The sequence below is a fragment of the Phragmites australis genome, chromosome 12 (genome assembly GCF_958298935.1).
Source record: "Phragmites australis chromosome 12, lpPhrAust1.1, whole genome shotgun sequence".
Lineage (NCBI taxonomy): Eukaryota > Viridiplantae > Streptophyta > Magnoliopsida > Poales > Poaceae > Phragmites > Phragmites australis.
In genome coordinates, this window is record NC_084932.1 from 31644785 (window position 1) to 31658608 (window position 13824).

Consider the following 13824-nt stretch of genomic DNA (forward strand, 5'->3'; position numbering starts at 1 on the left):
GCATATTTCTCCATGCCCGCACAGCGAGGGCAATAACAGTTTCATGATGCTCAAATATGAATTCTTCAGAAACTCCGAGATAAGGACAGTGGGGTCAAAGGCCTTATCCTAGATTAGATGGAAATCGGGAGATTCCCACTTTTGGACCGGGCTTACGAAAGTAAAGCGACAGTAGTTCTGTTTTGGCACGTTCGCCATTAAGGAGGGATCACAAATTAGGTTCTGAGAAGACACGTGGTTTGGAGACTCTCCTCTGTGCAACCGATACCCTAGCATTTATAGCATAACCCGATATAAAGATAAAACCATGGCCGAGGTGATCCAGTCACCCCCGGCAAATCTCTCTTTTTGCTGAAATCTAGATTGCTCTTGCCATTTAGAATACGAAGAGATTTTATTGAAATTAAATAGCCTTGACCTCACAAGCGAGCGGGACGAATTCCACTAGAATCTGATCAAAGATGGACAATTCTCGGTGAACTCTCTTTACCAAGCTTTAAAACAAGTAATTCCTCCGAAAACAACTAAAAACCTTTGGAAGCTGAAAATACCTTAAAAAAATAGGATCTTCCTATGGTATATTCAGCAGGGAGTCTTACTCACAAAGGATAACTTAAAGAAAAGAAGATGGCGGCAAGTCAAAAGTGTTATTTTTGTCATAAAGATGGGATAATTATGCACCTCTTCTTTGAATGCCGTTTTGCTCGTTCTGCCTGGATCATGATCTTCATGCGCGTCCCGCACGGGAGCCCGAAATTCGCCCCGCCCCCGATCGAACCCGGTGCTACTAGAGTGGGCAAGCCACTTACTGGCTAAGATTGTGAAGATGGTTACAGAAGGAGGACGAAAGGGATGACATCCTCATGGCTTGCCAAGCATCGGAGGTGGTGCTCATGGACTTCATTGTCAAGAATAGTGACAGTTTAGTAATAGACTATGTGTTGGTTGATTACCATATTCATGTGATCTATGAAGTTATTTTCTTCTCCTCAATTTTCAGGTCTGAGCTGATATGATATAATAAAGAAAACGGTTGTATGCATCCTACCATGCAAAAGGCCGGAACAGTTTCCATTTAAAAAATGAACTTCAACGTAAGAACTGAAGTTTCTGCAACATTTTTGGCAGAACAGGAGAGATATTTCCATTTCTGCTACGGTCTTTCTTTTATTCGTGCGTCGTATAAATCCATTCAGTGACAGCGACACTTTTAGCAGCTTCAAGATCGACCACCCAGTCAGGTTAACTTTCGGTTAGCTAGAAAAAAGAAAATCTTTATCAAATTATACACTTGGCATTGTCTAATGGACCAAACAATCGATCTTTCCACCTGACCTGAGCGTCATTTCAGAGGAAAAAAAACCACAAGCTCGTGCATGACGACACATACGGACGAACAGAGGACCTTATCGCCATTAGTTCCTCAGTCCTCACCATCAGCTTGTCTTGTACAGCTTGAAAGGTAGCAGAAACGTTACAGTGACGTGTTGCATGCATCGCAGGAGGCTATCCTCTGTTTGGTCTTGCGCACAATATATACTTACAGGACGCCATGTCCATGCAGAGATCAGATATGAATGCAAGCCGTTGAATCGACCGGAGGAAGGCGAGCCGTTGAATCCCCCACAACAGGCACAACTTACGGGAGGTTATCAATAATAATCGTGAGGAACACCGTGAGGACGATCGGAGATCCCCGGGATGAAGCGGTCGATGTGACTCCTTTGCAAAAGGAACAGGCATGACAGTCCCCCGCCACCTCCTCTCGAGGAATTCGATGAAGGCTGTGAGGCTTTCGTGCGCAAACTTCGATCGATACGGTGGACCGAAAAGTTCAAAGCGGGTCTGATCCAGAAGTATGACGGGAAGATCAATCCCAACAAGTGGCTGCAGATCTACACTACTGTTATTCGAGTAGCCGGTGGTGACAACTGAGTAATGGACAATTACCTGTTAACTACCCTTGATTGACCCACAAGGTCTTGGTTGCTAAACTTGCCACCCAACTCGATTCATTTGTGGACAGAGCTTAAGGTTCAGTTCATAGCCAACTTTCAAGGCACATTCGAGCGCCCAGGAACGGAGAACGACCTTCACCAGCTGCACCAAGGTGATGACGAATCTCTTCGAGATTTCATTCGTCGGTTCAGTGACAAGCGTAACACGATCCCAGACATCTCTGATAAATCAGTTATCATTGCCTTCAAGCAAGGTATTTAGGACACGGATCTGCATGGAAAGATGGCTACTCGGAAGATCCACACGATCACCGTCGTAATAATGTATCCACTGAAGGACATAATACAAAATCGGGAGGCTACTGGATGAATCGCGCAATGGGCAGTCGAACTCAACGATTTCAACGTGAACTACGCACCACACACAAATCTTAAAAAAAACTAGACACAATTCTAAGACCTTCTGTGAAAAAACTTTTCAAAAATAATGTCGTTTGCATCATATTCTATAGGGAGAAAGTTTGAAAAAAATTGAAGCGTGCGGCTCAGTTATTAACTCACGTTAAGGAAAAGTGTAACATGCAAACACATATTTTTTTTTTGTGTAAAACGTATTTTAAGAGAATCTTTAAAATTTATTTCACTTTATTTAGAGTTTTATTAAATTCTCTATGATTTTTACAAAGTTCACAAGCATAAAGTGAATATGTTAAGAAACAGCACTGTAATTAACTTTTTCATGTCTACTATTATTTTTCCTACGTAAATCATAGTATAAATAAGCTAATGAAAGTGGTTTCACTAATTTTTGAGGTGTGATGGGTCAGTTATGAATTAATCTAGTCGCAACACATTTACACAATCATGCATGTTACAATAACTAATTCATTTGTTCATGTATTTTTAAAAGATATAGGATCATGTAAGAAGACTAACAAAATTAGTTTCATGATTTTTGGATTAGCAAAGAGTAAACTATGCATTTAACTTGGTTTACAAATACAATTTCTCACAGCAAAGTTTTATCTTTTTTATGAGTATAAATACTTTTATCATGTAGATCATGTTACAAGGAAACCAACAAAATTTGTTTCACTTGATTTGAAGCTCAGATGAATTAGTTATTGATTTTACAAGGTTGAGCCCTTTTGGGGTTTTTTTGTTGAACTACGCTGAAATTCGATAAAAACCGCTCGATAAATTGAGAAAACCGAGCGGTTACCGACCCAAACCGATCGGTAACCGACCAATTCAAAACTGCGAGAAAATCGCTCGGTAACTGACCCAAACCGCTCGGTAACCGACCAAAACCGAGCGGTTACCGAACGACTAAAATTGCGATTTTTTTTCCAAATTTCAAATTTTGCCAAATGAATTTTCTCCGATTTTTTTTTTTTTTTTTTTTGAATTTTTGACCGGTAACCGCGGTTATCGCGCATTTTCGGTTACCGCCGGAGCTTGGTAACCGAGCTTCGGTCGGTAAGTTGAACCTTGGTCGGGAGTATTAGCGGATTTCATCGCCGAATGGACAAGTATTGAAGAAACAAGGCCAAACGTGGTCGAGGACTACTGGACACTCTTCTTCGATGGATCACTCATGCTTCAGGGCTCGAGAGCTGGCATCGTACTTAAATCTCCAACGGGTGACGAACTCGGGTACATTGTTCAATTAGATTTTAAAGCTTCTAACAAGGTTGCAGAATACGAAGGACTGGTAAACGGGCTCCGTATAGCTGCATCGCTTGGAATCAGACGGCTTCTTGTGAAAGGGGACTTACAGCTAGTCATGAACCAAGTTCAAAAGGAGTACTAGTACTCGGATGACAACTTGACAGCTTGCTTGTTTGAGGTGCGAAAGCTCGAGCAGAAGTTCAAAGGGCTAGAAGTAACACACATTAGAAGGAGTGAAAACTCCGGCGCAGATGAACATACTAGACTCGCTTCTTCTCGAGCTTCGGTACTCATAAGAGTCTTCATCGACAAACTCCTTTGTCCCGATAGTTCGCGCTTGCTGCTCATGTGAAGAAGGGCAAACTACCCATGTGCCTCAGGGACTGCGTAGCCGCCAACATCAACGACGTGTCCAAGGCCCTAGCAGCCTTCTCCACGGAGGTGGACATCGACAAGAAGTTTAGTGAAATGGACCACTTTCTCATGGGGTTTATTTGAAGCAATACGCACGTGCCCTGCCAGAGTGACTGCCCGATCAAGTCGGCTTCAGCTGATGAGATGAACATACAACGCTATCTAAGGCGCTAGGCACGCCCTTCAGAAAACACAGATCCAATATATAAAATCGCCAGGGAAAATCTCATGGGCATAATAATTAGACCAATCCACGGCGGCGGTGAGCTACAGCATGCAGCCTCAAGCGAGCTCGGCTAGATCTGGGCATTAGCGTCAGCCTCGAGCTCTGTCCCTCCCCGACAAAGGTGACGAGATTTAGAGGGCCACGACAAAGATGAGCGGCAACGTGTGGCCACTGCAGTGGCTTCGGCGAACGGTGCGGAACCAGTGTGTGATTATTTTATCCTGAGATTTTTCCAATCTATAACGATTCGTAATGGTGAACCATTTGGGATTAACCACTAGATTCAGTGACCAAATGACTCTAACGGTTGAGCAAACCATTAGAGATTTTTGTTTCCAACGTTACAGATTTTCTTCTTTGTAGTAGTGAGTAGGTGTAAGCTCCAGGTATTCGACAATTCAAATCCCTGGGTGCTAAAACAGGATAATGTCATCTTCATGGCCAGAAGCTTTCTCAAGTCCAAGGTGCTGGAGTACGGGTAGGCTACGATAGAATAAACAAACATTTCTACCGTGTAAACCCAGAAATCATGTGAGTAAGGGACCATGGATCGTTACCACTAGACACGCAGCGCAACAGGAGAAGGGTTGGAGAAGCCAGTCCAACCAATCGGGCGTCGAAGTAGAAGAAGTAGTCGATGCACCACGAGCTGATCATCTCCTCCTTGCGTGATCATCTGTTCACACCGAGCCGATCGTCTCCTCCTTGCACGAGAACCGTATCATGTCCTCGTGCCGATTAGTGCCACATTTCCAGGGGTGGAACATTGAGAGACAATGTTCTAACACTTGCGCGCAACTAGGGTTTGGCTCAAGAGGAGAGGGGTGGCTAGGTTTTATCTCGAGGTGGCTTTCACGTGTAATCCCACAGCCCCTTCGCCCTCTATATATAGAGCTCACTAATTCGGCCTCGCAGGTTAAGGCCCATTAGGACTGTACTTGGATTCCAATCTGAACTGCTCGGATCTTTATCTGAGCTAAGCCATATTTAGATCACATCCGAATAAGTCATTCCAACCCGTTATGTGTGCGAATTAGTGATCACATCCTAAATCACTTCAGCATGGCCATGCACTTTCGTAATCCATTACATCGAAGGGCCCAGAGATATCTCTCCCATTATCTCGGAGCGACAAATTTCATCTTGATCATTCACATTCTACTACATGTTTGATACTAAATCCGAAAGCTACCTTTATAACTAACCAATCACGGAGCAGCATTTGGCACCCCCTAAGTGAGCAACTACACAACTGTCTCATGGTGTGGCTATCCAACAACAAGTTCTTCAACATGCGTCCATATTATTGATTTGGTATCTCCATACCATGGTCCATGAGAAAAGATCATAAATCAATACATGTGCTGATCTCAAAGTCGTATTCGTTCCGCATATGATGTACTATTAGGCATCATTTAGAGAGAAACATATCACATAAAAAGTTTCATGAATAAGTCACATACTTGTCGATCGATAAGAATGCTATCTATTTAAAGGAACGGAATAACCCTTTATACATAAACTCATAAACATAGTATGTGATATAATCATCTCCATGTTTGCCTATAGGACATATCACTAACACAAGGGGGATATCGGGATGGTTTTAGACTGAAGCTGTAACAACAGTAGTTCATATCCTAAACCCTTCTACGACCAAGAGTAATGTAGATAGATATAGATATATATCTATATATCCTAAACCTAGATGCCGCCACGCAGCCCGGCCAGTAATGTAAGGGCATGTTTGTTTCCACAACAGATTGTGGAAAGCAGCTTTTATAAGCTAAAGTGGAAACAAACAAGCATCTTTTGGGATAATGATTCCACAATCCCCGTTTGCTAGGTTGTTACAATCCCACAATCCACTCGAAACCAGCTTTCCTCAGCTTTTGATTCGTAAAAAGACCAAAATACCCGTCAGGGTTCAGTCGTAATTACCCACCAACCATCGATATACCCCTTCCGCCAAATATTTTGTTTTGAATGTATCCTATAGTGGTGATTAGATTCCAAGAAAAGTTGATATTAAACTAGGATGAGTTAATATACTTATAGGTCACAGCCGTGTGCTTCATGCGTGCAATGGACAGAGAATATTTTTTAGTGATTTTGCATGCTCAAATTAGTTTGAATTTTTTATATCAGAATATTTCCATATGTGTTCGTCGAATGAGTTTTCTAGCGGCCTCACAATTAACAAGAAAGTCAAATTCCTTGGCAGATATTTTAATTAAACAACACTATTTGTGTAAGCTTTAACGCAACATATTTTCAACAATATTTTAGAACAAGGCATGCAGTGACCATTTTCCTCGCTGAAATATAAGACAGCCGGACGGTTACATTTATTGATGTCCACATAATTAAGTTCGCTAACTAATGGCTAGGCTAAAAGCGCGTAGGACGACCAATGTTTAAATGGACAAGAGGAGAGAGAAAGAATAAATGGACAAAAGTATTCGCGACCAAACACTTGCCAAGCCGTACGTCCTATTACTGTTAGAGCCATTCATGCAGCGAGAGTGTAGGTGTCGTTGCCTTCTCACCACTAACTCCTTGTCTTCAAAGGGTATATATATATACATATATTGATCCAAGGAGTTGTACATATGAGCTAGCAGAGGAGAGGGTGGGTCTCACAACAAGTTGCCCTAGCTTCGTAGCAGACGGCGTAGTAGTGCAGTGGTTGAGCTCCCAGTTGTGCTGCTGGCCGGTGGGAGCTCGAACTCCCGTTCTGCACACGAATATGGGGAGTTGGTGAGCCCGTGCGCTCCTGAAAGCCAGCTCTCCGGTGGACCTGTGTGCTCACCCCCGGAGGCACCCCTCAGCCCCTTTGTGGCTGGGGGTGGCGGCCTCCTTTGTGAAAAAAAGCTACGTAGCAAATCATCTCGAATTGCTGCCAGCATATGTCTTCTTCCACGATTGGCTCTTATTTACTGCTAATGCCCTTAATCCTCATGGTACTCCTTTTTGTCGTGGCAGTCAACATGGCCCCATCCCTGACTCTCTGTTTGATATGATAATCGAGATAGAGAGTAGAGCATATGCGCCAAAATAAACTTGGTGTGACCCCTGTCTCTTCACTCAATGACTGAATTCGAGTATAAAGTGTAGCATTAGTAACATATCTTCCTACTCTTCAGTCAACGTGATAGTTAAACCAAGAGTGAAGTGCAAGCATCAGAAATATATGATGTAAACCCCGACTCTCTACTCGATAATCAGATCGAGTGGAGAGTAGAGCATAAGTACCAAAAAATGCATGGTGTAGCCCCCGACCCTCTGCTCAATGTGATAATCGAAACAAGGAATGGAGCATGAGCATTAATGCACTGTTCTCGACTGGATGCTTGAGAGTAGAAGCCAACAAGCGTTACAGCTTGGAATGCAATGTGGTCACCAAGAGAATTCGAACCGTCGGGTAGGTGGGCATTAAAAATCCACTCCCATTTGTGCTCGTTTTCACCGCAACCTTGATTTGATGCGGTGTAATGACCGTCCATCCCTCTTTGCAGAGATTGCACAGACCATAAAGCCATCATGATGCCTTGACTTTAGCCAGACGCGTTGCGCGCCCAAGGCGATTTCGCACACGCCATCGTTTCGGATCTTGATGGCTCCGTTTACACAGTGCGACCCGTTCCTGCGGCTATAAATAGCGGGGACTCGGGGCCATTTTCTTTCACTCTGCCTTCTTCCTTTCTTTCTTTGCCTTGCCCGGTAGAACTCGTAGACCTTTGAGCCATGGCTTCCACTCCACCACCGTCTCCTGAGTCGAGCTCAGAAGTTCTCTCCCCCAAGCCTCTCGCCATGGTTCCTCCTGGGGTCATCATCATTTCGTCTGACAATGAGGAATCGAGTGAGAGGCCTGAGAGGGGAAGGAGCAGAATGTCGTCGGGAAGTCATCGTCTCTTCACCCGGCATCTCCGGTGTTTCCTCGACGCTGACACGGCGGAGCAGGCGGCGCAAGATGCTGCACCAGAGAGAGGTGGTGATCTTGATGAGATCATCAACCAAATCGCTGACGTGGTTTTTGGTGATGAAGCCTCTGAGTCTCTGGCGGCGAAGAGAGCGCGATCGTTTTCTCCATCGATAACCACCAGATCGCCTTCGCGCCACACAGAAGATCATTCGGCGTCATCGGCATCGGCCAGCAGCTCTGGCAAAGTCTTTGCTTTGGCCACTTTTCCCGGTCCTTATGCTGGTCGACGATAGGTTCCTGGAGCGATTAGCTGCCGCTCTGGGGAAGAGTATAAAAGGTTTCTCAACTCGTTCCAGGCCAAGTGAGGGTCTATGCGCTTCTGAACTCTTGAAGGTGGTGGATCTCCACTATTTGCAAGAGTTAAGCGGATCCTTTCTGTCAACTTGCATTAGCCATGCAGGTCGAGAGAAAGCAACATGTAATAGGATAGTTAGTTTAATCGAATGTAATCGATCTACCTGTAACTTACCTTTTCTATGAATGAAACTTTCGGAGCTGATCGACGTTCCACGAGTGCTCAAGTATTTTGCCATTTGGAGTAGATAGTTGTACAGATCCAGGTTGATTGACTTCGACTACTATGTAGGGTCCTTCCCACTTAGGCGATAACTTATGGCGCTGAGCCTGTTTTTGCACCTTTCGTAGGACAAGATCCACAACAGCGAGTTTCCTGGGCTGAATCTTTTGACTATGATACCTACGCAACGCTTGTTGATACTTAGACGCTCGAATAGATGCTTGATCTCGATACTCCTCGAGTAAGTTTATGTCATCCGCTCGTAATTGCTTTTGCCCTTCTTCTGAGTAACTTTCTACTCGAGGTGATCCGAACTGTAATTCAGTCGGGAGCACTGCCTCTACCCCATAGACCAAAAAGAACGGAGTTTTGCCGGTGGCCCTGTTGGTCGAAGTAGATCAAACCTTCCGGCAAGTACATGCCAAAATGCTCTTGGGATTTTACATTTTTGGCATGTACGGAAGCATGCTCTGATTGGTCTCGACTTGTGCAAGGGCTTTTGGGATTCAGAATCGTCTGTTTGAACAAGACTGGGTTTTTTATTGAGGATGATTGTGTGGTCATCGAAAATTATCAATTAGTCCAGGAAGAATTATGGATGGGCAGCTGGCACTGCCCTTTGCATAACCATATCCAAGAGTTCTGTTGTACTTTTTAAACCACTAGTTACATACCCGTGCGTTACAACGGGAGCCAAATATTTTCAAGCTATAATATGTGTTGTCATCATCTTAATAGTGATGATACCATCTCTTCTAACCATGACTACAAGGAATCCTAGTGTTAAACAATGTTTTGTGAACAAAATTAAAAGGAAGACAGAACTGCACCAAAGTAAACTCAAAATAAGGATCTGCAGTGTCGCCTGATGTAGGGATGGCAAAATTCCCCTGTGGGGGCAGGGTCGGGGCCAGATGTTGCCCCACGGGGGCAACGGGGTGGGGCCCCGATATCTGGGCAGGGCAGGGATGGGGCGGGCTTTTCCCCCGCGGGTCTCCGTGGGGCCTGCGTCCCACCGTCACCCGGCCCCGCGCTGGCTGCTGCTCCCTATCACACCCGCTGCTACTCCCCGCCGCACCCGCCGGCCGCCGCTCCCGCCGTCCTACGCCCCTCCAGGCCTGCAGCTTCCACTACCGCCGCTCCCGCACCCGCCGCTCCAGCGCCTGCTGGAGTTCGGGGACCCGACGGAGCCGAGGCCAGGGCGCATTTTTGCCCCGTTTCGCCGGTCGGGGCCGGGGCTGGGCTCCGCCGTCGGGGGTCAGGACTGGGACGAAGGGCACCCCCCCCCCCGGCCCCGACCTGCCCTGTTGCCACCTCTAGTCTGATTGATCTGAAGGGCAGCATGGCTCATTAATCAGCTTCCAGGCAAGAATGGTAGGATCATCTTTGTAGGACACATTTGTGATTTGGTTGGTTAGCACATGAGTTGAGTTGGGTTGGTCCTATCTGTTGTCGGGTTTGTACCTCTGGTGTGAGCGTCGTCTGTAGAGTCGTGGTCATATTGTCGACCTAGGTTGTGTGGTTTTTGGGCCCGGTTTCCCTTATAAACTGGAACAATTCTTTTCTTCTATAAAAAATTCGGCAATACTCTTGCCGTCCTTTCAAAAAAAACCGTCTATTAACCTGAATATTTTCGTAATTGTTTCAAATTACGACCGCTGCCCTTAAGGGCTAATCTCATCATTCAACTCGTGTAAGACAGAAGTTACGGCATAAATGTATATCGAGAATAATGTATGGGTTATTGGTTTAATCTTGTGGCAACGCCGGCGTTGGCCTCGGCGCCGGCGCAGGCGCGGTTCCCCCGGTGGCATCCGTCTCGCTCTCCGGCTTCACCAACTTCGACAGCGCCTTCTCGCAAAACTTGGGATGCTCTGTGAACTGACACGTCTCCATGACAATGGCCGTGGCGGTGGCGCCCCAGAGTAAGGTCGAGACGACGACGATGCCGCAAAGAGAAGCAGCAACCATGTCGATGTGTGTGATGTCAAACGGGAAAAGGGAGTTCCTTCATTCCTTGTTTCTTGGACACGGAAGAGGGGGTTGTCACCGCAGACGAAGACGGAGGAGGCCGAGAGACGATTGTTGATCGTATCGGTCTGGAGGTGGATGTAGAAGAGGGAGTCGAGAGCGGGGCCACGTTGGAGACGAGCTCGTAGGCGTGGAAGAGCGTGGTGCGGTCGGGGAGGTGGCGGCGCTGAGGAGGCGGGCAATGGCGGCGTGGTGGCAATATGCATACCGTCACAAAGTTCAGGGCAGCCCTGCCCGGCCGGGCAACTGAACAAGTGACGATCCTATATCGTCATAAATGAAGATATTTCATGACAATATCAAATGACTTGGGTGATGGCCGTCACAGATAGTACTAAATAAATAACAGAAATCATACAAAACACTAGCACATATGCAGGCTTTGATGCTATATTTTCAAATATATCATTATTTTTATTCAGTCAATTTTTCATACATGTAGTCTTAGACACAATTTGTGACAACTGTAGGATCTAATACAAAACAATACCCTTGACAATTTCTAAAACATCTTGTCAAAAACTAAAAATCTGCATGAATCACCCTCATTGCTTATCTGCCACACTCCTAACACTTAGCTTCAATCTTTTCTCAAACCAGAAACTTGTTTTCAATCTTTTCTCAAACCCAAAACTTGGCTTCAATCCAGTGGTCTTGAATTGTCAAACTTCAAGTGGTATGTCACCTACATCAAGTTCAGAAATAAGCATTAGTATCAGAATAACATGAGAACAAGTCCTAATCACAATATGAAGAAAAAAGTATATCTCATACATGTCATTCTATAATCTCAAAAGGAGAGAAAGTCAGATGAAACACTCACATTGAACTCCAACTTGTAGATCTTTCCCTTGGCTTGACTTGGTGCTTTTCTGTTACTTACAGAAGAACCTGGTGAAACATCACCATCGGTTACATTCCCTGCATGTTTTCTAATCGTTATGCACATTACAATCCCAACTGCCCATTATATTGTTTTGACAAGTATGATAATTAATCTAGAAACATCAACCTCCAAAACTCGCGCGATTTCGATGAGAAAAATAATAACGCAACCACAGTTGGCAAATCGACTACACTGAAATACACTGAATCCATCCAGTCTTGCAGTCCAGTGATAGTGTAGAATAGCTGGTAGTAAACAAACATCTAAACAGCTGTTGGTAAATGGTGTCGGAAGATAATTTGCCTCAAAAATAAAGAAACCACCAGGCTTCAGAGCTGAAGATAACCCTTCACAAAGATGGAGCAGATGCTCAAGGCCATCCTTGCCCCCGTCAAGCGCCAACTTTGGTTCATGCCAACTAACCTCTTGGCTCGTTTGCCTTCCCATCTGGCGGCCGGGCCATGAAACATTTGCTGTGCCCATTTCTGTGGAGCGATGCGTTTGGCTCTCGGCCTCCCGCTCGGTGATGTACCTCAAGTGCGCGTGAGGCCAGAACCCTGCCATAAGGTAGATGGTTAGGGGATGTGTTTGATTTGGCTTCTTTTGACAGCGCGTCGACAGGAAAAACAATGTTGTATAGCAGGAAAAAGGCAGAGCACAAGACCCAGAATGTTTGCAAAGTTTAGTTGGATATCCGGTTCTAGCCAGTTTCTTCTTTGCTACTAGCAATAGATGAGCTGCATAGGTACATGCAAGGAAAAAAAGGACGTACCTTTTTCATCTGAAGGAGGTGGAAAAACCTGCAGGTACCAAACAGAGGCAACCACCATTTCCTGCATGAACATGACAGTCTCATCAGCACCAACGATAGAGTTTCAGAGTAGTGATCAAAACGTGTCGAGGCCTCTAAGGGCAGGCATATATACGGGTTAAAGAAACGCCATGAAGCACCTACCGAGTACGCCGCCGGTGCAGACATCCTACCAATGGTGCCAGTAGTCGTCCACGCGCGAGATCGCAATCATCGCGGCGAGAAGCAGAGGTGTAAAGACGACGCAGAGCTTGGCGACGTGCCCCCTCCGATCGAACACGGCGATCTTCCCGGCAAGGTACCACGATTGATGCGTGATTGCGACTCACATGACCCAGGCCGGCGAATGACCCTCCGCAGCATTTGGAGAATCCTAGCACAACGAAGAACCCTAGCGCATAATAAACCAATCAATATGAATCTGTAAAAAAGATTCGAAATTATGATTACTACTTTGTCCTATTTAAATCTAATTATTTATAAGTTTCTCACTTATTCTATTTCCAATATTACACTGTGATACTCATGATATATACTTAATAGATGATACCATGATATAGGAGACAATAAAAGATATTATTAGATTAATCTAAACCGTCCAATCAAGAAATTGAATGGTGCATATTAATTGTTGTCCACCGTAAAAGTACTAAAAAAACCAGTCTGATTATCCGCAACATGCAACAGAACCTCAAAGATCACGGAACCGAGTCAAATCGCTTCACCTCTCCTTCGTCGACCCTTATCTCAAAACTGTTCAGAATTGTTCAGGTTCGATTCAATTGGTCGAAACCGAAAGCACAGCGAGTTGGATTACATGAAGACATGTGAGCGTAAATAGAAAACGAAAGCACAGCGAGTCCGATTATCCGATGGACGTAAAAAAGGCCAAGTTGAAATACAGCAGCGCAGCAGCCAAGAAGTATAAGAGCGCTTTGCTACAATCTTTTTCTTGTGTTCAAAACAGGGCAGATTACATTCTTCCCGCACGTTCGTCGAAGAATTATCCGTTTAAGCAACTCTTTCGTTTTTCGGAAGGAACAAGCATGAGACTTGCTTCAAAAGCGACCCATTTCAGTTTCTTCAGCTTTCCATGGCTTCTCAGATTGCTGCACGTCTGAATATTTCTCCATGCCCGCACAGCGAGGGCAATAACAGTTTCATGATGCTCAAATATGAATTCTTCAGAAACTCCGAGATAAGGACAGTGGGGTCAAAGGCCTTATCCTAGATTAGATGGAAACCAGGAGATTCCTTTTGGGCCGGGCTTACGAAAGTAAAGCGACAGTAGTTCTGTTTTGGCACGTTCACCATTAAGGAGGGAT

General features: G+C 45.0%; 1 long non-coding RNA gene across 1 annotated transcript; it reads right to left on the minus strand.

Moving 5' to 3' along the window:
• Positions 1-11195: 11195 nt before the first annotated feature.
• On the minus strand, positions 11196-11702 carry LOC133886673 (uncharacterized). The gene is made up of 2 exons (XR_009903407.1): positions 11626-11702; positions 11196-11487 (listed from the first exon to the last, which is right to left on the minus strand). It is a non-coding gene; the product is annotated as an uncharacterized LOC133886673 (long non-coding RNA).
• Between the last annotated feature and the right edge of the window lie 2122 nt (positions 11703-13824).